At 36.5% G+C, this 23,823-nt stretch overlaps 1 protein-coding gene across 9 annotated transcripts in view; it reads right to left on the bottom strand.

Moving 5' to 3' along the window:
- Positions 1-23,823, bottom strand: part of AKAP6 (A-kinase anchoring protein 6) — a 322,400-nt gene that overhangs the window by 273,669 nt on the left and 24,908 nt on the right. Inside the window, exon 2 of one of the 9 annotated variants that reach the window (XM_039386507.1) lies at positions 14,362-14,467. The exons of the other annotated variants lie outside the window; for them this stretch is intronic. The gene's annotated coding sequence lies outside the window, so the exon portion shown is untranslated. The remainder of the gene's footprint in view (positions 1-14,361; positions 14,468-23,823) is intronic. 9 annotated transcript variants of the gene reach the window in all.

Genomic DNA, 23,823 nt, shown 5'->3' with positions numbered 1-23,823 from the left:
AAGGCTGCCATAAACCCTATGCATGAGAAGAAAAAAAAAGAAACAAAAAGACAAACCAAAAATACCAAAAACTTTACTTGCTTAACATAAAAGCTATAGGATTGCAGAAAACCAGTGCCTTTCACTATTAAATCAACTACCCTGTGACTACTGAGTTACATTCCTAAATATTTCAAGTGGAGTTGCAGCATCCAGAGACTACTCCTGCAGGCAATGACGGCACCAAAGAAGTATCCAAACACAATTCCACTTATCATAGCCAGGAAGGACAAAAAATTTACATTTAATTTGATTTTATTTCCTACCCTGCCACTACTTAGTAAACTATCTTTTGCATATTTGTCCCCCTCACAAAACAATATTTAAAACTGATATTAAACTGATATTAAATATTAATTTGGCACTTCAGAACAAAATTTTCTATCATGCAAACAAGAAAAAGGGATGAAAGATTTCAAACATTCTCAGTGCCTGCTGTACATTTTCTATCCCTTTAGGCCCAAATTTTGAAAAATTCAGAATTAAATGATGTTAAATAAAAAGTTCTGCAGGAAGACTGGATGAAATTAACATTTCAGGATGCTGAGTATTTTTTAAGTTCATCTCTTTTCACTGCCTGTTTTTCAACTTAAACTCTGTTGCTGTAAATACTCAAAATATATTGTTAGACAAATCACTCAGTTTAAAAATATTTTTATCTTGGAGACTGCTGATCATAGCCCCAGTTTTAAAGCATAGGAATCAACTTTTCTAAAAGCCCAAGCTCTCCAAGTATTTTAAGTATATTCTTTACATTATTTCCTCCTGAAAATGAAATTTTGTTGAAGTACGTGTGGTCCTTATTTTTGGATATTTATTGTTAAACATGCCTATCAGCAAAATAATCATTCACTAAATGATACAGAAACACAGGAATGGCAGCAATTGCTTCATAGTTTTTTCACAAAAAAAACCTGGCACTCTTACAGACTTTTTCAGTATGACTCAGCTCTAGTCAGGGCATTAAAGCAATTAGCAAATCGAAATTAAAACATGCTCCTGCAGAAGCAAACAAAAGCTAGTCCATGCTGCATGCAGAGCATAGTTCTAGTTTTGATACACTGAGTTTGCAATTAGCAGTCATTAGGAACCTGCTGACCTGTTTTTTGTTACGATGTGCTTGACTCTCTAATAGTGGCTCTCCAGCATTACAGCTTATGCTTCCTTAGTCCTAGTTGCTCTTAAAGACAAGTCCTTTAAATCCTTTCCTTTCTGCCAGATCACAAGAAGTTACAACACTTCAATTAATAATATCTGGAGAAATTTTAAAATAGAGCATTCTTTTCACATTCTTCAGAAAAATAAAGATAAAAAAATCCTACAGAGGTCGTAAAACACACAGTGGATACTAATTAGCCAGGTCTGGGAAAGCTTTAAAAAGCTCACAAATGCTTGAAAGGAGAAACTTGAAGCAAGAAATTACTGAATCCAAAGACTAGGACACAGATTCTTTAAATTGCTTCTTGGCAGAATAAAAAGGCATCATCATCCAACTTTGCTGCGAGAAAATACAACTAAAAGGTTCTCCTGCGCACTCCAAAAAAACTGGCCCTGAAGCAGTGCGGTTACTGAAGAGCTCCTAAAATCACCGCAGAAACCGAAAGCTCCACCTCACTATCCCTCCCCCACCGCCTTCGCAATTGGAGCAAAGCGACACCATTCCCCGGGCACGCCTGCGCCGGGAAGGCGCTGGCAGTGCCGCTTTCAGGCACCCTCATGCGTCGGACATGGAAAGAAAATAGGCGAATCCGCGATGCAGAGGTGTTTTTACAAAATTCTAACGTTGAAGTACTGAACAGCAAACATCAAGGCCCAGCAGCAACAGCAAACCTCATAGACATATCTATTTTATGCAATTTAGGAGTTGTAAAACTTGGCAAAAATACTTTTGATCAGAAGTAGGTTCTGCTTTTCAGATTACTGACCACTTGCAAGCCTTGCAGAGGTTTGCATTCACAAAATTTATTAAGGCGCAAGCTACTGAATATGACCCAATTTTCTGTTCTCCACCTATTCTCATATGGGCACTTGCATCTATTGTCCTCTATCTACACCCAATATTTAGGGTAGTAATTGCATACTGAAACATGAAAGATGGAAACAGCAAGGTAGAACATGGAAATCCTCATCAGTTCTAGTATTTGCATAATGTACCATTAAGTGACATATGATACATTTTCGCTAACCCATTTTCAGTTTCAAATTTGAAAAGTGTCATCTGGTGGATTAAAACATTTGCTGAAAAATATGTAGGAATGGATGATCAAGTTAAACAATACTTTAAGGTCATATATTGATACTGAAATCGATTGATTTAAATGCTGGCCTTGGATTTGGCTGTATTTCTGGAATATTTTGTTTTTCCAGATTTTGTGAGATCTACAGATAGTGAATTGTAGACCACTGAGTATTAGAACATATTAAAACTGAATAAATTTAGATAAATTTTTTATACTTTGCAAAAATAATTTTTGAAAAGAGATAAGAAGTGATTCATTTCCTTCCATGCAGGGCCTCCTCTGCTGCTAAAGTTCTTAATAAAACTTAAAAGCTATGCTCTACATCACAAAATCTTGGTAAAATCAATGACAGTTTTAAGTGAGCAAGCCATATTACATCAGACTCCAGCTTTCTTCTAAACCAAATCTTTTCTGTACTCAGAATAGCTGTACAGACTAGATGATTTTAAGCTTGCAGGTGGACAGATGAAAATACAAGGTCAAATGTCTTTATCAATAAAAAGTTAATCTCTCGATATTTTCAGGGCATAACGTTATTGTTATAGTCACAATCAGAGTGAGAATTATGATACCATTATTTAAAAAAAAATACACCTCAGATAATTTTTTTCTGTCACTTCAAAAGCCATTGTTTCAGTCTGCTGAAAAGACATATTTGTGAACTATACAGCATAGCTACCAGCTTCTACTATTTCTGGTGTGAGGAAGAAATAGATGAATTGAGTATATTTTTTGCATTTTTTGCCTTTTAATTCTTTATATACAGTCCTATATTGTAGTGGATACTTATATGAAAGGTGAGAGACCCTGTGTAAGCACATGCACACATATGCTTTCTATCTTCATCCTTAGCAAGTATACTATGCCTAACAGATGGCTGATTACCTTCCACTAATCACACAGACAATCTCACTTACCCCTGCTTTTCCGCTCAATCAGATGTTAGCACTTTTATGCAAAACATAGCATGTGTGTGTCAACCATAATATAGTTTATCAATCACCACAAGCCTCGAAAGACTTCTCTCACTCATTCTGCTCCCCAGTTGTTCACATTTTCCTTGATTATAAAGTGCAGGCCACATTCACTCTGCCAGCTATCAGATCATCCACATTTTCCTCCAATAGCAGTTAATTCCCGCCAAACAAAGAATCATTAAGCATTTTAAGCCATAGAGTAGTCCAATCATTGATCAGTGGTGCAGACACTGGGTCGAATGTTAATGAGCTCTAATTTCCCTTACTGTCACATATTGTTAAAATCAGCCATTAGCACTATAAAGCCACCTGTCTAAGTAAACAATTCATTTCATTCTCAAAAATGCCACACAAAAAAAGAAAAACTGCGTCACTAAATAATTATGTCTGCTTGCTGACTTTGAAATCTAATGATGTAAATTTTAACATCAGATTTAATGAACTCATTGATGTTGAATTTTCTTTAATAGATACAGTGAAAATGAATGTCCCACACAGCCAGGTAATATTAAAATGTCTTTTCCATTTCAGTAGTCTCAGGAATTCTCTGCCCAGTTATTAAGCTCATTATAGCTTTCCTTGAAAATATAATCTACTATATCAATTGCAAAGATAAACTGTCAGTATAATAAAAAACTGAAATGTACCATGTAAGTAACTACATATAGAGCAACTTGAATTTAATATCACAGTAACACTACCCATGATACACTGATCCTGTTGCTGATTTCCTACATGATTTAAAAAACAAAATAATTTCAAAAAGCTTTCAAAGAACTGAATTCTAATAGAGCAAATTTAGGTTTTTCTCTTCATATTAAACATATTTCAAAAATACCTCCTTTACAATTATCCTATCTAGAATTCTGAACAAATCGGACAAATTTCCATTTAGGAAATTTCCATATAGGACTGCTGGCCCTCTTATTTCACATGTGAGACTCTCAGAAGGTATATCTGATAGGGAATATGATGATGGCTCAATTCCTGCAGGATATGGACCAAAGAACCTTGCATAGTAATGCCAACATTAAGCCCGAACAGTAATGTGAATCATGATTAAAATTTTTAATGTGACTGATTTAAAGTCCATTAAAAAGTCTACCCCCAAGGCTTTAATGGCAGCAAAGCCAGACTACCAATGATTAACTGTGGAAATCCCACCATGGACGTTTGAGTTCCTTATTATGTCTGTAAATCAGAGTTTAGGACACTGCAATCCCCCAACATGATCTTTGCTATCTGCTGTTTCTCTTTCTAGTACAAGGTGAAGGAAAACATGAAACTTAAAAGGCAAGTGTTTACGTAGAAACTGGAAATTATTGTGGCAAATCAGGGCAAGTGGAAATTCTACTGCAGGATTTAGCAAAGGATCTGTCAGAAATCAATGGCGAGACTATGAAACAAACCAATAGACCACAAGGTCTAGGTATTATATACCCAGGCAATCTGTGAGAAGCTAAGGGTGAAATAGGCAACTTGCTGATTGTGGTATGCCTGATCTTCCATTTGAAACTTCTTTGGTTCTTAGGATACTAGTTTGTAAAGAAAGGTTCTGGGAATCCTTTCAGCCTGATATTTGTCAGGAAAACTAGTAGAAACTGTAGCATAATGAAGCAACACAATTTTTTTAGAGGAATAGCCTCCGCTGCTTCTGAAAAACCACATTACTGTTTTCCAAACAGATCACAAAATGCTTTTGACAAGACCCAATGCCAAAAGCTAAAGGAATCTAAATAGCCATGATACAAGAAGGAAGGTCCTTGAATGGACAAATAATCAAGTAAAATACTGGAAAGAGTAAACAGTGGAATGGAGAACAAATGAAGATCACAAGCAGAGTTTCACAGAAACCTCTGCTGCACTTTGCTTCTCAGTAAATTCATCAGTGACCTGAAAAATGGGTGAAAAATCAGGTGGAAAACATCTGCAGAAGTTATTGAAATACTTGGGACAAATTTAAACCTTGAGTAAATGCAAGACCTTACAAGGCAAAATAAAATTGAACAACAAAATATCATATTAAGCTTAATATAGACAAATATTAAGTTACGTATAGGGAAAAAAACCCAGCCCTAATTGCTCGTATAGAATAGGCTCCAACATGAGTGTTACACCTCAAGAGCAATGTTTCAGAAGGAAAACTACAAAGTTCCATAAAAACCATTAACTTAATTCTCAATAGCAGAAAAAAGAAAATTAAATTTTATAAACATTTAGCAAAGGAATAGTAAATAATGCAGAAAAAAATCATTACATCATTATGTAAATCCATGGCACAGATTCAGCGTGTTATGTGCAATTGTGGCTCCCTCATCACAAAGGGAATACAGTGGAGCTGGATAAGGATTCAAAAAAGGCAATTTGAAGGACAAACAGGAATATCTAAGCACTTCTGTTCAAATGAAAACTGAGCAGGCCGAGACTCAGCACTGGGAGAGAAAAAAAAAAAAAAAGGTGATTTTAAGATCATGCTATCCAGAAATTTTAAATATTGCTGTTTTTCACAACCTGGACCTCTTCATTCTTCAAGAGAACCCCAACCTCTTATCAATGACAGCAGCCATTATATTTCCTATATGGTCTTTCCAGTGGTAGACCACAATTCCTTGCAGGATCTCAGTTGTTTGCGTAAACACCTTATATACTGAAGAGGGAGCTTCAGCCATCCTACTTGTCATGGTTTTTGCAGGCAATTCTCCAAAAGAGGTCCTGGAAGATCCAAGCAGTACCCTTTTCAGATATTCCTTTCAGGAACAACTCAGAAAAAAACCTTGCACTGTAAACAGCTTCCTTTCAAAGAAAGCGTAAATGAACATTGCAAACAGTGATGAACTCACCTCTCTCAAGTCCTGAGTTTATTTACAGTCTTCAGCTGCTTCATAAACTCCAAATCCCTGATCTAAATTAATTTCAGTATATGTATAAATCCATAAGTATGATAATCTATATGAATAAAAGCTTTGGGCATAAATCCAATATACTCATAATATCAACAATTTGCACCTGAACTGTAAAGTCCAGGAATTTCATAAACTGTGGAAACTATACAGTATTACAGTCCTGCAATTAGTCAGTGGATTAACACTGGAAGTAAAGCAGAGTTCTGTTTCAGAGAGAGTTCACGGCTCAAGAGGTACCAACCATGCGTCTTTACACAAGCACCAAGTTTATCTAAAAATATACTAAATAGTTCTAGTCCAGCATTAACTGCAATTATCCTTAAAAAAAGAACAGCTTGGAAAAAAGCCCATAAGAACAACAAAATGAAGTCTTGCCTGAAACAGTGCATAAAATTTATATGCTCCCATCTCATATAATTTTATGTTCTCACTTATAAAAAGGCAGGGAGACTAGTTGGAAATTATCCATTAGACAACTGCTACATCAGAAAAAAATTCTACACTACAGCATGTACAGACCTTGAAAACAATTGTGTTTTGCTAGACTCATACAGACAGAGGAATGTATTCAGAGTCAAATATATTGTGATGAGTAGTTGTGTTTCCTGGTCCCTTCTGACTCAGTGCAGTGAGAAACGGTATCTGGGAGGTGATGTGATACAAAGAGATTAGCATTAAAATGGACAAAGACAAATTAGCTCCTTCATATTAGTTCATCATTATTTCAGCATCCTTTATTAACTAACTGCCCTACACAACCTTGGGCTTTTGTTGTCCTAATTTCACTCCAGAATGCCAGCAGTACATAGAAGACACACATAGTGGCAACTTTCACATGCTGATTCTTCAGCATACATGAGTGATTGTTTGTTGGGGTTTTTGATTTGTATTTTGGGGTAGGTTGTTTTAACCTCCCTAGATAAAGCCATTTTTGACATTCTAGTAGCCAACAGTCAGCAAAACCTTTGCAATCATAAAATATTTTTTCCCTTCACGAGCTACAAAAGTCAGATGGTGAAGGATGCAAAATAATTATTCTAGCAAGAAGGTGGTGCCTTGTTCCAAAATTTTTCTCCAGAGAGATAGTGTGAAACATCTTTTATATTGGAAGATAGCAAGATTAGGCTTCCCTGAATACTAATCTGCATTTTAAATGGTCTTTCATTATAGACAGAAACGGTGAGATGTAAGAGAGAACATTCTGAGCTGATACAGGTCCTTGACTGTCTGCCAAATCTGACCAGGCAGGAGAGCAGAAAGATCCACAATTATTTGCTTGCATTTGAATGGACAAAATCTTGAACACTTTAGTCACTGAAAAGTTCTTTTGGAAAGTCATCCACCACCAAAACACGAAACAGATTATTTCCACTCCCTAAAACAAAACAATAGGCAAACGTGACATGTCATTTCATACCTGTGTGTGTCACTTTCTCAAAGTGCTCATCCACTAATGGGCACCAGGGCTCCACCAACCGCATGGTGCAGGACATCAGTAATAACCTTTTTCTACTCCAAGCGAGATTACTCTTAATTCTCTCTAAACAGAGCTAGCTTTGTAGCCCTCTAGGAGCTGCTGCTGCTGCTGCTGCAAAACATGAAAATCCACCTCTTTTGCAACACTAAATTTTATTCCAATAGTGCATTTAAGGGAATGTCCTCATTTCAACTTTGTGATAAAACTCAACATCTATTAATATAAAAAAACCATACTTCAATTTCAGCTACCTGAAAATATCATATCAAATCCTTCACAGAACCCTTGTTCAGGTTTGCTTCTTTAATTGTATATTTACCTAGTGGCTGGGAACAGGATGTTTTTAACTGAAGGTTAATTGATTCTGCAAGACTTATCTGCAGTTGTAAATCTGAGATAGAAAAATTCTCATATCAAAAATTTCCCATAAATAACCTCTTGAAATTCTTAGATCGATTAAATGGCTTTTGAATTTTTTCATAGGAAAAAAAAAAAAAAGAGGGTGAAATTTTCCTTGGTTGTCAGTTGTAATTTTAGTTTGCTTTTTTCTGAACATTTTTTTAAAATTTTTTTACTCAGAGTTTTTTTGGTTTCACCATCACCCATCTTTTAAATACAATCCAAAAAAATTACATTTTCATTTCATTGTACCTCACAAATTTTGGAAGAAAACTGTATGATAAACAGTATCAAAGGCATCGCTAAACAGGATTTAAGCATGTTTCTAACTTCATTTTGCATCTGAACTCTAGACAAGTTAAAAAATATTGGCGTTGCAAAACTTTATTATTAAATTCAAAATTGTTTTCAAGAACACTGATAGTGGACAAGAACATTTTTAGTACCCAATGCTCGCAAATTTTCATCTCCTACACTTTTATGAGTACACAAGTACACAATATTTACTAGCCCACAGCACTGTTACAGACTGCTACAGACTGCATATCCTGAGATAAGTAACACTGATTCTTATCTCTATTTGATTATTGTTTCATCAAGATCAATTTCATAGAAGTAAATAAAATTAAACACATAAGAAAGCAGTCTTTCAAGGGCTCTTCAGCTGAACATGTAAAATTAAAGCACAAATGTTTTTATCCTTTTAAGTCATTCTCAGTTACATAACTGCTTTCTTTTGCCATAAACTCGATGGTTCTGATACTTCAGGGTATAGAATTATTTCTTTAAAACTTTAACTAGCTGTAAGATGTTAACACAGTATTTTTAATATTAGTAGTTTGGAATTAACACTGATGCTTTGAGTACAAGTGTTAGATATTATACATTATTTTCATTAGACATTATACATTAGATATTAAGAATTATTTTCCAGGAGAGAAACTATAGTTCTGACATGCGTTGTTCAAAGCGCAATCCCTGAAGAAAAAAAAAAAGGAAGCACCAGTGTTCACCTTGGACAATATTTTACAATGGAGGGATACAACTAGTTTAACAAAAGCACCAACAACAAAAATATAACAAAAGAGAAAAGAGAAAAAGAAAAAAGAAAGGAAGGAAGGGAAGGAAGGGAGGGAGGGAGGGAGGAAGGAAGGAAGGAAGGAAAGAAGGGACAAAGAAACAAAGAAAGACAGAAAAGAAAGAAACAAAGAAAGAAATAAAGAAAGAAAAGATAGAAGGGAAAGATAGAAAGAAAAAAGAAATAAAAGAAAGAAAAGGAAGAAAGAAAGAAACAAAGAAGAAAGAATACTATTCAGCATAATCTATAAAATTACAAGGTATGTTTTCTTTGTTTATATATGTCATTGTCTTATCACAGGAGGCACCTGCCTCTATTCTAAGGCTACATAAGGTGGACTAGATGATGTTATGACTGAAGTTAAGAAATGGCACAAGAATTCTGGAAAATATGGCTTTCAGCATCCATTCTGTCTGCATGGAAGTTGGACTCTGGTTCAGCAAGGAAAGTATAGAGATTTAAAGCTTGGAGTTTCACTAAAAGGAGCAAGGACTCTAAGGAGAAATCTTGCTCTGGATACCTTTTTTCGTTCTTCCTGCCTTCCCCAATGATTTTGACTCTTATTCTATGATAATGGGCCAAAGAGTTACCCAAACACAGTAATTTTGCAGTCAGACCAAATAGATAAGACGGTGCAGAGATCACCTTACAATACTCCGAAAAGACCATCTCAAATCTGACCTTGCACAATGGGTCCTGACCAACCTGCACTATAAGAACAGATATCACAGAACTCGACCACCTGCACAGTAGGTTGCAACTTGATTTTTATAGTTATCTGTGGGCTGGAAAAGAAGAGAAAGATGTTAGTCTCCAACTACAGAAGAAGCTTGTATGTGAGAATAAACAGGTTTGGATATTTCTGATTCAGATCCTTGAATCCCTGTCACTCATAAAGCATTGTATTTGTTGTCTGTCCCAGTATGACTGGGGTACACTCCTTGTGTACAATGAAATGTTCAGACAGTTATGGTTGTTCATTTTGGTTTATTATTTTTTCTCCTGATATAAAAAGTACATGTAGTATCACGTTCTGAGACTTCTCTGAATGCTTTCAAGCACAGAGGATTCTCCTAGAAATGTGACTAGGAGTTTATATTTTAATTTTCCAGGGCCAGAAATAATTATACTAGCCCAAATAGGATCTTAAGATGTAACTTTCTTCATAAGAGTAGCTTGAGAATGACAGATCTTACTCTGCCTGCTGCCCCCAGCAGGCGATGTTTGCACCAGCACATTTTATGAATCAACAAGTTGTAAAATCCTTATTCTCCACACATACATGGTGAACACTTTCTGTAAATCTGTCCTACTCACATAATTTTCTTATTATTTTCAGAATTGTACAGAAAAAATTTATAATATGAATCAATAAACAGAGATGCCATAAAACAGTCTGCGGAAGGCCCATTAATTTGCTATGCAAATTACATATTAGATCAAGCACCTGCAAAGCCAGTAGAATCTAAATACTTTCTGAAAGCTGAAATAATGATATGAAGTAGCATTTTCTTTGGCTAAATTTCAAGTCAGTATATATAATTGCAGGTATTTCCAGTTCAGACTTTTTCATCCTACTACCAACTATGTACGTAGTACATGAAAGAGTATAAATGGGCAGAATGGAGAAATAGTCACTTATCCAGAAGTAAGACCAATTTTTTCCAGTGTTATTCTTTAGTTTTATGCTATATTATTCTATTTGATCTTCAAATTTTGTATTAAAAAAATTGTTTATTATGATGAAATAGCACCTACTCCAAAAATACACATATTGCTACAAGTCATTGGTATGTCTTCAGTTTATGTCTTTTGTTAGTAATAATAATTTTTACTCAGCAAAAGCATCTTACGTTGATAGGCAGAATTTGTTCAGGCAGCTGTGTAAACCTACAGTTGTGAACTATATGCATGCAGGAATGTGTCTGATATTGTATTGTTCCAGAAAAATATTATTATGGAAAACCACAAAAAAGTAGAAAAATAGTGCATAGTCATTTGAAAACTATGTGCACTGTACATGCAAATGATAAAGATTGCAATCTCAGATGCACTTTTAATAATAATATTTTAAGGTTGCAATGATTAAATTTATAAAAAGTCATGAAGCTCTATATGTGCTTTCCTAGCCTTAAATAGCAATTTTTTTATTGAAAAGATTATGCATCTGTTTATGCTCTATGTAGCTTTTAGTCTGGAAATTGGGATTGAAATTCCGTGAGCCTTCCTTTCACAAGATGTCACCACTTTCTAGGTTTGAAATATTCACAAAATAGAATTTCTTCCATGACACTTACTTATTCCAGAACTAAGCCAAGAATCTTGGAGGAACATAAAAGACTTAAAAACCCACTAAAAAGCCCAAAATATGTTAAACTGTTTTCTCAAGGCCATATAAAAAATTCAATAAACAAAAGTCTCTAATTCCTCCACTCCTAAAACGTAATTTAAAAAAAAAGGAGTAATTTTAAATATTTAATTTTATATTATTATTTAGGGCTTCTTTCTGAGAAGTTCTGATAATTTGTCAGTTCCTTTAAGGCCTACCAAAGTTGTTAAGAATTGGCCCCTTAATTTCGTCATTACTTAACATATTGTTTACATGTATTGATTATTTTACAGTCCTATTTTGAAATACTTCTTAGAGAGTTTCAGTTTAGTTACTTGCTGCTGCCAACCTGCTGTGGTACACTAAACCATGCAACAGTGATTATTACGGTAATACAGTATTTCAGAATACCAGTTTTCAGCATAATTTAGAATGCTAACTTTTTGCCTCAAATCTGAAGTTTTTGTTCAGAGAGATTGAAAAAACCTACAGTTACCTGAACTTGTAAGATAATTACTTGGGGAGGCTCAGACCTCAATTCCAGAAACCGTATTAAACGAAGTTCACAAAAAGTAGAATTAAACTGGAGCACGTCAGCAAGCCCTGCTCAAAGCACCTCGTAAAGTTCTGTTTAAGGTGCTTTCTTTCTCAGTGGATGGCAGTTCCTAAAAGTAACAGGAGTTAGAGCTCTTCCTTTATTCAAGATTTCTGTGACCATTTGAGAATGGAGGAAAAACTACCACCACAATTTTTTCTTACCAAATACAAGGAAGTGGTTTTCCTCCAGGCACGAGTCTTCAGATTTAGCACATATGATTTATTTGTGCATGGCAAGTAGTCAAGTATTCAATAAATTGTTTAGTTGCACAGAAGATACAGGAAAAACAATATTCTGCATGCTTGTTCTTCATACAGAACATTAGACTGGAGGAAAACCATCAAAGAATTCTGAATTGCACAACATGTATAACTAATCTGATTAGGATGAGATATAAGACGCTTTCCTGACCTTAGCATCCTTCATTGGCTTACGCTGCTCTACACTGAGGTCGTGGCGAATTACAGTCAACGAATCTCTTGCCTCACATACTGAAGGGAAAGTTATGCTCCTAACTCTGATGGCAAATCTCTTCCACCAAAAGGAAGATGCTACAAGCACTCAGCATGGTAAACTCCAGTCAGGGATAGGTTCTCAGGAACCTGATTTAGCAGCTAAAATATTACAATATATGTCCAAATTTTAAACAATTTAATTTTGAAAGAATGCGTTAAAAATATTTAATGACACACTGTCAGCTCTGTTTAGTCAGCTGTTGAATTCCAATTTATATGTGTTATTCTACCTTCCTGATATACACACGTGACTACTGACTTGAAATTTGTTCTGACCAGCAGTGGTGTATAGGAAATGACATAAAGTAGTTTCTCAGAATTAAAGGCCTTATCTTTTGTTCTGCTGAAATATCCACATCAAAATTACCAGTACAGAAGCGCACTTGCACTCATTAAAAGACATGTATTTTATAAATCATACCAGTACCTATTTCTATACCTCTTTCATGCCAAGGGGTCACTTCAGTGCATTGCAGGTGTAGTAAAAGTCTGTAGAAACAGACTTAAATGAAACCAAAGCAGTATAAAAAGCAATGCTATTAAATACTATTGGATTTGCACATTTCAGTCATCCCATCATTTAACCAATGTATTGAGAGTGAAATTTCTTTGGATCTACTTTTTTCTTTCTTTGCTTATGGACATTTACAGTTCTGAGAAATAGAGACAAGAATTTGAAGAAATAGTAATATGATTCAAAAATACACTATAACTACAGTTCAACAAGTTAGGGCAAGGTCCCACCTAAATATGAAGGATATAATATATATATGTAGGTATGTATTGACACTAAAATATGACAGTGTAATGGTCAAAATCAGTGACTAAAATACAGCTAAAATTTAACACTGATTGGAACGTATCTTTTTGCATTAAAACATCTCTCCTAGGTTATACAAAAGTAGTCTGACAGTTTTTACAAGGAAAGGGACAACCCATGAAAACATATGTGCCTGTTCTACCTCTCTACTCTGCTCTCATGAGACCCCCACCTGTAGTACTGCATCCAGCTCAGAATTCCCTAGCAGAGGAAGGACATTGACCTGTTGGAGTGAGTCCAGAGGAGGACCACCAAGATGATTAGAGGGATGGAGCACCTCTCCTATGAAGACCGGCTAAGAGAATTGGGATTGTTCAGCCTGGAGAAGAGAAGGATTTGGGATGACCTAACTGGGGCCTTCCAGCACCTGAGCAGAGCCTACGAGATGGAGAGGGACTTTGTACAAGGTCATGTAGCGATACAAGAGGTAATGGTTTTAAACTGAAAGAGAATAGGTTAAATTAGATATTATGAAGAAATTCTTTAGTGTGAGGGTGGTGAGGCACTGGAACATGTTGCCCAGAGAAGTTGTGGATGCCCCATCCCCGGAAGTGTTCAAGGCCAGGGTGGACAGGGCTCTAAGCAACCTGGTCTAGTGGAAAGTGTCCTTGCCGATGGCGGGAGGGTTGGAACTACATGATCTCTAAGGTCCCTTCTAACCCAAGCCATTCTATGATTCTTTTTAAGTCTGTTTTGATAAAAACAGCTTTGGGTCACTAATGTCAGTTTTATGACTATGTCTCCCTCAAACAGAAACAACCAAGTCATTAAACATTTGTTAGCTGCTTGAGCAAAGAACCAGTAAGGAAACAATCTGCAGTAAATAAGTTATCTCCGGAGAATTACCAGATGTGTTTTATTCAATGGTTGTGGGCTCCTTAAGCTACATTCTGGTTATAGGGTTTTTCTTTTTTCATTACCCATGAAAATTCATTTTGTTTTTTGGGAAATAAGTGAACAGCATCTGAAAAAAATAATTTACTTACTCAGCAGTAAGGAGGAGTGGAAGCTCAAACAAGTAGCAGAAACAAATTTGAGGACAGCAACTTCACAAGTCCCTGAGATTTAACTGTGTAAGGTCAGATACCAGGGCTCCAAGAGAGAAAAAAAAAAAAAAAAGAAATGAAGAAGAAAGATAAGTGGTCTAGGTCATAAACTCAGAAAAGACTGTGATCTGTGATGAGCTTCAGTTATTCTAGAGCCTAGAAAATGACAGACAGCAATATTCCAGCTGTCGGAAAGCTACCAGTAGAAACAGTGGAAAATGCTGGAAACGTCTGTGTTCCCAGCAACTGTAGAATTAAATGCTATTTACAGAGCCTGACACAAATGATAACATTTTTTCCAGAAAAATCTTGAAATCTGTGAAAAGATGAGAGGGAGGAAGGGAGAGATGAACAATCTACTGGGAAGGTTTCCTCTGCAGTTGCCAAAATCTGACACAGTTAAGATGACATGGATATTTCCTGCATCACTGTTCTAATTGGTAACTACACCCCTTGAACATTTTAAACAGAAACAGATGTTTCTGTCTTAAATAAATGTATTTTGCAAAGCAAAAGGAAAACAGCATAATGGATCTTTGTCTTTTATGTTGAGAAAAATTGATTTTGCATGTATTATAGCTAACTCTTTGTGGAATGAAAACTATGACAATTTAAAACTCCTCTGAGCTTATAACAATAATTTATAATGGACAGGGTAATAAGATGATTATCCTTCCCAAGCACAAACCATGTCAGACACCTTCACTCCCGTACTGACTCTGCATTTGTTGAATCAGCACATCACCTTCCTGTGCCTCTGTTTCCACTCTTTTATGAGCAAGTTCCTTGAGTCAATAACTCTTTTCAATACACACCCGAGGTAAAAAAATGGAGCCAAAAGATATCTGTGAATTTTAAGCATTAAAAGTTATAAACAATAACTTGTCCCTCCAGGCAACATGAGTTCATTCTCTGGTAACAATGAGGTATAGTGGAACACTTTCAGTGGAAAATTAGGAATGCCTTATTTATGAAGAGCAACCCAGTTTTATTCTCAGGTGAGCAGCATTAAACTCATATTGGGTGTTTTTGAGAATCTCCTCACATTTTCTGTTGTCACAGGCACACCCACAAAGATCCAGTACCCACAAATTAAAAAGGATAATCGGTAGGATTTATTGTACAAATCTTTCAGTGTTTGTGCTTGACATTCTAGCCAATTTATGAAGACAATCCTGCTCACTTATTATGGAACTGATTGGGGAGGGGGCTGAACTAAATAAGCATAGTATACATGGCTTTATGCAAAGACTAATAAAAATCCATGGCAGTAAAACTCACAGAGGCCTTTTTCAAGTTTGCTACAAGGAAATTTAGATGTTTCCTTTTTTGTAGTCACAAGAAAGTACCAGAACTGCAAAATTATTTTTAGATTTGCTTGATACTGTAATTTACTCATGTTCACTGCTCTGTCATTTTCAGCTGTTCCATGATTCTACATTTTTATCTTTCTTTGTTCCTTTGAAGAGCACATAAGGTAATAGTGTTATGATCCTTGAGAGAGGATCATACTTGATACTATAATGCAGGTAAATAATGATATCGCTTGCCAGTTTGTTTAATATCCCTGTATACAGACCATACGTATGTACATAATTAAAAAATAATAATAGTCTGCTACTCAGTAACTCTGTAATGAGAAATTATTCTAAACAGTTGCTTGCTAGGTAAAGGGAAGGTCTGTGTGGTGGGTTGACCTTGGCTGAATGCCAGGTATTCACCAAAGCTGCTCTCTCAGTCCCCTCTGCAACTGGACAGAGGAGAGAAAATAAAACGTAGGGGTCACGAGATAAGGACCAGGAGAGATCACTCACCGATTATCATCACAGGCAAAGCAGACTCAAAGTGGGGATATTAATTAAATTTATTACTAACAAAATCAGGCACAGGCTGCTCCAATGTGGGTCCCCCACAGGGCACAAGTCCTACCAGGAAAACCTGCTCCAGCATGGGCTTCTCTCCATGGGTCAGCAGGTCCCTGCCAGGACCCTGCTCCAGCATGGGCCTCCCACCAGGTTACAGTCTTCTTCAGGCATCACCCTGCTCCAGCATGGGTCTCCTCCATGGGGAGATCCACCTCCTGCAGGTGGATCTCTGCACCCCCATGGTCCTCCACAGGCTGCAGGGGCACAGCTGCTTCACCATGGTCTGCACCACAGGCTGCAGGGAAACCTCAGCTCCAGCGCCTGGAGCACTCTGTCCCCTCCTTCTCCACTGGCCTTGGTGTCTGCAGAGTTGTTCACATGTTCTCACTCCACTCTTCCCTGATGCAATTTTCATCTCCACAATTAACTTTTTTTTTCCTTCTTAAATATGTTACCACAGAGGCATTACCACCATTCCTGATGGGCTCAGCCTTGGGCAGTGGCGAGTCCATCCTGGAGCCGGCTGGCATTGGCTCTGCAGAACATGGGGGAAGCTTCTGCCAGCTTCTCACAGAAGCCACCCCTGTAGCCCCCCTGCTACCAAAACCTGGACATGCAAACCCAATATGATCTGTAAGAGTAAGACAGTAAGTAACTGAAAAAAAGTTAAGTCATGGGAGCATGGAAAAAAAAAAGTAAAAACATGAGTGAGTTTCAGAAGCAGACCTAAAAGTCACTTCACAAAGAGTTTTTTCTTTGATTGGAAATCAGCTAATTTTCATAGCAAGAAACTATTTACCATATTTAGAAAGCATACTAGATGTGTAAAGTTTTGATCCATATACGTAGTTTAAAATTATTTTGTTCGTAATTATTTTAAAAGTTCTCCTTGTGATTTCATGAAAGCTTAGGCAATACTGACATCAACAATTTGTTTAAACTGTAGTCTCGTTAAACATCTATGACCAAACAACTTTCTACTCCTTCTCTTGTGATACTCCTTTCTAATTGAATTAACTTCTCACTCTAAAAATTAATTTATCGCAGATTATTCTTAAACTCATCTACAAAACAACCTCATACCCAGTAATTCTTAAGTTGCAACCATTTTCTCTACCACTATCAACCCCTTAGATATGGGAGAACTCAACTCATTTTTTCAAACACCATCATCTAGGACCACACCCTTTCAATATCTAGGATATTTACATGGGACTGGTAGCTATGACATAAGAGCTATGGGAAAACTATGATCTTCAAGCCATAGGCTCCACCAGACCTTCACAGTCTGCACTAAAAATATGTTTCCCTTCTCACACTAACTATGAATTGCACATATGCCAGCATCAAGCCTTGCACAACTCACCAGAAGCAGTGGTACATGCTGGCAGTTCATTAATTAAATAACAACATAAACTGAATGCAGCTGAATAGTTACCCTACAAAAGTGCCCTGTTTCAACTTAGTACTTCATCAGTAAGAACCTGTCATATGATGCTATGGAGTGTCATCCCATATATCAAAAAGATGCCAAGACATTCAATGGGTTTTTAAGTGAATATTCTCACAGAATATTCTGAAATCTTGAAAAATTCACTCAGTTTATACACCACTATGTAACAGAAACACATAGAAGAAATAGAAAGACATCATGAACTAGTAAGATGTTTTTAGTTTGTGAGAGTATGTACATGAACAGTGCAATATGAACTTCACCTAATCTTCATTCTTTAAATGTAAATAGATATTAACAATTAGAACAACATAACAGTGCCAAAAGAAGAGGTGAACTTTGGCATTTGCAATTGCTCCTTGCAGGAGTTTTAATGCATATCTTGTTTCAAAAGTCTTTGTTCGTGAAAACATCCTTTTGGATTAACATAGCATCATAGTAATTGGCATTTTTTCTGTAACACTAATGACCCTGTTTTATCTTTTTACTAAATAGTTTTAGTCAGAATAGAAACCAGCTTCTTGCCTACCAGAGAACAGAGATAGAGGACAGTACCGCACATTAATTTAAAGTTAACTGAAAGAGTAACTCCTTAGAGTAATATGCAGTGACAGTCTTTGCCATCCCTCTTCTGCCCTGAATTTCCTTCTGGTTGAACAAATCTACTCATCTTAAAAAGACACAACTGAAACAGGCTTGAAGATAGGAGACGCATTTCTCCAGTGAGGAAAGAAGAAACAAGCTGAAATTAATGGAAGTTTTTCCATAACAATGTATCCACTTTCTCAGCCGATTACTTCTATTCGGGCACATAGGCAGGGTTTCCTGTGGCAAGAGCGAGGGCTGGTTAATCCCAAAGTCGTGCTTACAGTGAGGAGAGATAAGCACTGATGAAACATAGAGTGTTTTCTCAATAGAAATAAAACATATACCAAAAGGAATTAAGAAGTGGCTGGCTAGCTGAGGGATCATGGGAAGAAGCATTTGGTAGGGAATCAAACAAGGCTGTTCCAAGTGAGACTCCACAGAGATTAGCAAGGCTCAATGCTATTTGACTGTTACATCAGTAATCTAGAGGGAAATATAAAAAGTTTTCCTAGAGCTCCAAGGTAGACTGGTGGAAAGCTAAAGAATTATAAGTCCAGATCTGTTACAGCAAGAAGCTCTCCCTGCTTTCCAGAGGAGCTCCACTGGTGGCTAAGGTCATGCCTTTTGAAAAGGAGAACAATACATAAAATGCATTTTAATCTAAGCAAATGTAGAGTCAAACAACGATGATCAAGGAATGTGATCAGTAAGTAACATATGAGACAATTCTGGGAACAGTAGGATAAAAACTAACACTGCCTCTGAATATAAGCAATAGTGAGAATGGAATGCTGTGTGGAGTTGTGGGATACATATTCAAAAAAAAAAAGTTGAAAAACTGGAATTTGTGTGGCGAAAGTTATCTAAAGAACAAGAAAGAACACATGCTTAAAATTGGAAGGCATAAAAAGCTTGAACTGTTTGATGTATCAAGAGGAAAACCGAGACATTTTCCACAGACATTTTCCACAGACATGAACTTCCAAAGAGAAATATGTTTTTTATTAAAAAACAGAGAAAAACTCATGTGTAAAAGTTGAAACCAGACAAGTTCAAACTATGAAAAAAGTCTCCAGCAATAAGGGCAATTAATCAGGATAATCAAATTACTGAGGGGAAAAAAAGGTGGATTCTCTGCCTGTTGCTCATCAAGAAAGGAAGATAACAGTTAACCAAATGAGGTAATTTGGCCCAAACATATGCAAAAATCTAACAATTTTAAAACCTAGAGACTATTAAGGAAATTAAAATATCAGAAAGATTTCTGGAACATAAATGAGGATTTCTGCAGTCAGAATTCAGACCCTTAGGCCGTACTACATTTCACAATACTATAGTAAAGAATGCTGAACTACCAGGAAAACAAGGATCTGACTCCTTCTGTTCATGCTCTAGAGAACTCTTGGTTTATTGTCATTATTGCTCTGAATATATAACACTATTTCACTGTTAAAACCCCTAACCACCCACCAAATGAAGAGATTCATTAGTAAACACATGCTGTTTTGTAAATAATGAATTTTACCATCTGCTAGCATTTATGATAAATTTTCTATTGTGGCAAAAAGAAAATTTCATTTCAAAGGATTTTGAAGAAAAAACAGACTGAAATTAAAGTAGTTTTATGTTAAACACATAATTCTTAGTATTTGGGGGGGGGTTATTTTTTTCTTTCCCTTATCTTTCTATATTTCTACAGTTAGAAAATTATAAAAAAAAAATTGGATTAAGAATTTTCCTTGAATCCATTATATAAACTAGTCCAATAAACTTCCAAACACTAATTTTTTCCAGAACTTTTGAAAATAGACAATGAAAGTATCATCTTCAGGACAGTCTTTAAATAAGTGTTTCCTGAAGTAGAACTGAAGTAACATGACTGATAAAGCAGCATGCCTATTCTGGGTGGCTTTCTTTAGTTTGTATTACTCAATACATCATGCTGGTTTGATTCAGTCTACCAGTAATAGAAGTTTCTGACACTGAAAATAAATTTCAAAAAGAGGTGTTTATTATAAATGGCAGAGGATAGCTCTGCTTCCAAAAGTGCATAGTCAGGAATAGTTAATCTGTATATTACAACCCATGCAAACACAGCCTCACAGGAGGAGGAAAATAGACCTCTTCTTTCACTTCTTTTTACCTGTTTCATGGAATGATTCTGTTTAATTCATAACAGACCCAAGCAGAATCTGAACATTCTGTACTTACATTCATAACTTTTTTAAAGACATTGCAATATATTCTGTGATGACAACAATCTTGTATATAGTTACAGTCAAGTAACAGTATAGTTACTCAAGGTTTCATTCTGCTAGGTGTTTTTTTCATTTCACATGTAAGCAATCGAAAATTCACTGACTCACAGAACTGCTCCATCTTTGAAGAGCTGCAGAATTGTTTATATAAATATGGTTCCAGGAACAACAAGTCTGCCTGCAGTTCCTGTAAGACTGTTATGACACACCATGTGATTGTTGTCAAACCATAACCATCCCATATATTATAGACTCAGTCCAACCCTTTTCAGAATGAGGGATTTATAACCTTGCCTCTGCACTCCGTGAACTGCACATAGGATCTTTTCTGCTAAGCTTCAGAGTAATAGAATAGCAAAGCATGACTCATAGCCTTGAAAAAAATGTGACCGTGTCTTGGGGAAAAAGTACACACAATATCTAGAAGATCCCAGTTGACGCCAAGCAAGAGAACATTGGCATGACTAAACAGTAAGAATTTATATCAGCTGCCATTACTGCAGCTTTTGTTTGTATAATATGAGATACAGAGCTGTCAATGGCTAAATGTTCACAGCAGGTATAAGTAGTCCTGTTGTATTTTGCATTCCAAGCTCATAAGTTTTTCATCTTATATTGTCAGTAGTTGTTCACAGCAGAGCTGCTCACCCTCCAGAGGGAAGTGAGCCACACTCTCCTCCAGGCACTCCTGCCACATACCTGGCTGTGCATACATGTGTCCTGTCATTTGCCGGTGACACAGATGGCTGCATACCTACTTCACAATCTTGAGAACTGATCTTTCGTGCCTTAGGGGATCTTGACAACCATGCCAACACTTGCTTGTATAAGTGACAAAATCTGTGTCCCCATGTCAAAGGTCCTCGTAAGAGGGTAGGTGAGCACAGGTGGTGGAGCCAGTGAACAGCTGGCTGCTCACCTGCTGGAAAGCCTGCTCCAGCATTTCCTCTAGGACACAGAAGTAATAAGGGGGGAATTTTGTATTGTTACACTGCATTTCACAAAACTCTTATCCAGTCCAAATTATGCCATCTATGCTCTACAGTAAAATGCTCAGGATCAACCTGCCACTGCGTATTTAAATGCTCATTCATGAATGCATTGGGCGTAAAGTGCAGAAGCAAAAACAAAATACAGAGGCATCAGTAAGTTAGAGAAGTTATTACATTCGAAGCTCTTATACTACAGTACTAGATGGAATATCAACACAATCCTGCTTTAATACTGATAGTATGTTATAAATACTATGTCCTTACAACAGTTTGCATCCCCAGGCAATAAAAAGCAGCGGTTAGCTATCACCTACATAGACAAAAAACGATGCATAAATGGGTCAATAAAATGAGATTATCATACCTGCTATTGGCTGTAATAGCATTTTGATGAGTAGCTTGTAGATTGCCTGAGACTGCAAAATTATAGGAAGGCTACTCAATCATTAACATCATCCAAAACTATTTCAAATCCCTTGGAAGTTCATGAGATTCAGAGCAAAGTATTTTGCATACATGAGTTCAGAGGTGGATGTTTATTTAGAGGTCAAATTCTGACACCTAGCTGCTAATTTGCACCATCAAAACTAACCCAACCCTAGAGGAGTCTGAAATTCTTAGCATCCAGTAACATCTCTGAGGCAGCTACAGTCCTGTTCTGGAGCACGTATACAGCCACCTAAACCTGTACAATACTCACTGGTCATCTCATACTAAGACCTCAACCGAATGCATAAATTCCCAAATGTCCTCCATAAGCATCTGCTCCAGTGGATGTGGTCAAAATATGACACTTTCAGAGACTGAGCTGAGGGCTATTTTAATCAAAGCTTGAGTTGGAGAACTTGATTAAAGTTGCTTTCTTGGGAAGTGAGACAGACTTAAATGCCCATAGAGAAGGTGGCATTTGAAGCCAGATCTCCAACTTCCCAAGAGATAGTTTATCCTCCAAGTTTGTAGGCTTGCAATCTGAACACTTGTTTCATCTGGCTGCAATAATCAAATGCACAGTGAGCTATGCAATGCATAAGAACTGCTCCCCAGCTAAAGGTTTGAACCACTCATATAGAAGACTGAAGATCTGTATCTCATTCCCAAGGTAAAATTGGTATTTTAAACAGGAAGGACTAGACTGCATCATGAAATTTTTTAGTCCACTTCAAGTTTAGGACATTTTCCTGTAAGATGACTCCAACTATTTCTCCACTCCGACTGTCTATACATGGTGTAAAGTCTTATTCTGAGGCTGAAAAAATTATTGGCTAAATGCAAAGCCATGAGTCTCTGAGAAGAGAGATACCTGAGCTAGGGAAAGGAATGTGAGGTCATGTTTAAGTTAAAGCTTTATGTTATGCTGTTTTTGTTTTGGAGGGTTGGGATTTTTAGTTTAAAAATGTCCTTGTTCTATATGCTGGACTACATCAAATACATTTTATTCCTCCATATACCTGGAATTTAATTTGACATTATTAATTCTACAGGGTAGGAAGTCCTTCAAAGTTACATATTGAACTTGAGCAATACTGTCCTGCTCCTTTCCTTGCTCCTGATAATGCTGTAAAATGCTGCATGTTTTGCTATTAACCTTTTCAAAAAGCAGATACACTTTGTCTTTTCCAAAACACACCTGATCTTATGCTCAACCATGCTAATGTCTGCCACAACTCTACATGCCTTGAGCAGCAATTACCAAGCCTTGCCCAAAATGGGAAACTTTGAGGGTGAAAAATGCATATTTAAACACTTTTTTTTAAGGCCAGAGTCAGCCATTATTATTTAATCAAATGCTCCAAAGCTAGAATCTGATGCTAAGAAACTTCATAGTTTATACTTTCAGGTTGTAAGTGTGGACTAAAGCAATAATTTATTTTTCTACACTATTTACCATGCTTTGTATGGGGAGAAAAAACCCAAAAGCTTAGGATTTCCTGTGAAACTGGTAAAATGAAGGAATAAATTTTAAACACAGGCAGACAAGGACACAAGTGAGAAGCATCTTTTAATAACTCATGACAGGTGTGAATATGACTGAGGAACTTCATATGATCAGATGACAACCCTAATTATGAGCATGCTGCTAAGGCAACAATTGCACATTTCACAAGATCTTAAGGAAAGAACATTTATTGGTCCACAGCAAGGAAAAATAAAAATCCTGACACAACACCTTTTCCAAAGCTGCAGCTGTAGCCTCTCTCTCCAGATATATGACTTCCAAAGAACGTCTTACTCCTTTAAAAAATTTC

The sequence above is a fragment of the Pipra filicauda genome, unplaced genomic scaffold (assembly GCF_003945595.2).
Source record: "Pipra filicauda isolate LSUMZ 115617 unplaced genomic scaffold, ASM394559v2 scaffold11_size5308982_pilon, whole genome shotgun sequence".
In the NCBI taxonomy this organism is placed as follows: domain Eukaryota; kingdom Metazoa; phylum Chordata; class Aves; order Passeriformes; family Pipridae; genus Pipra; species Pipra filicauda.
Note: the sequence above shows the minus strand (reverse complement) of the source record. Positions and strands in the feature narration are given on the sequence as shown.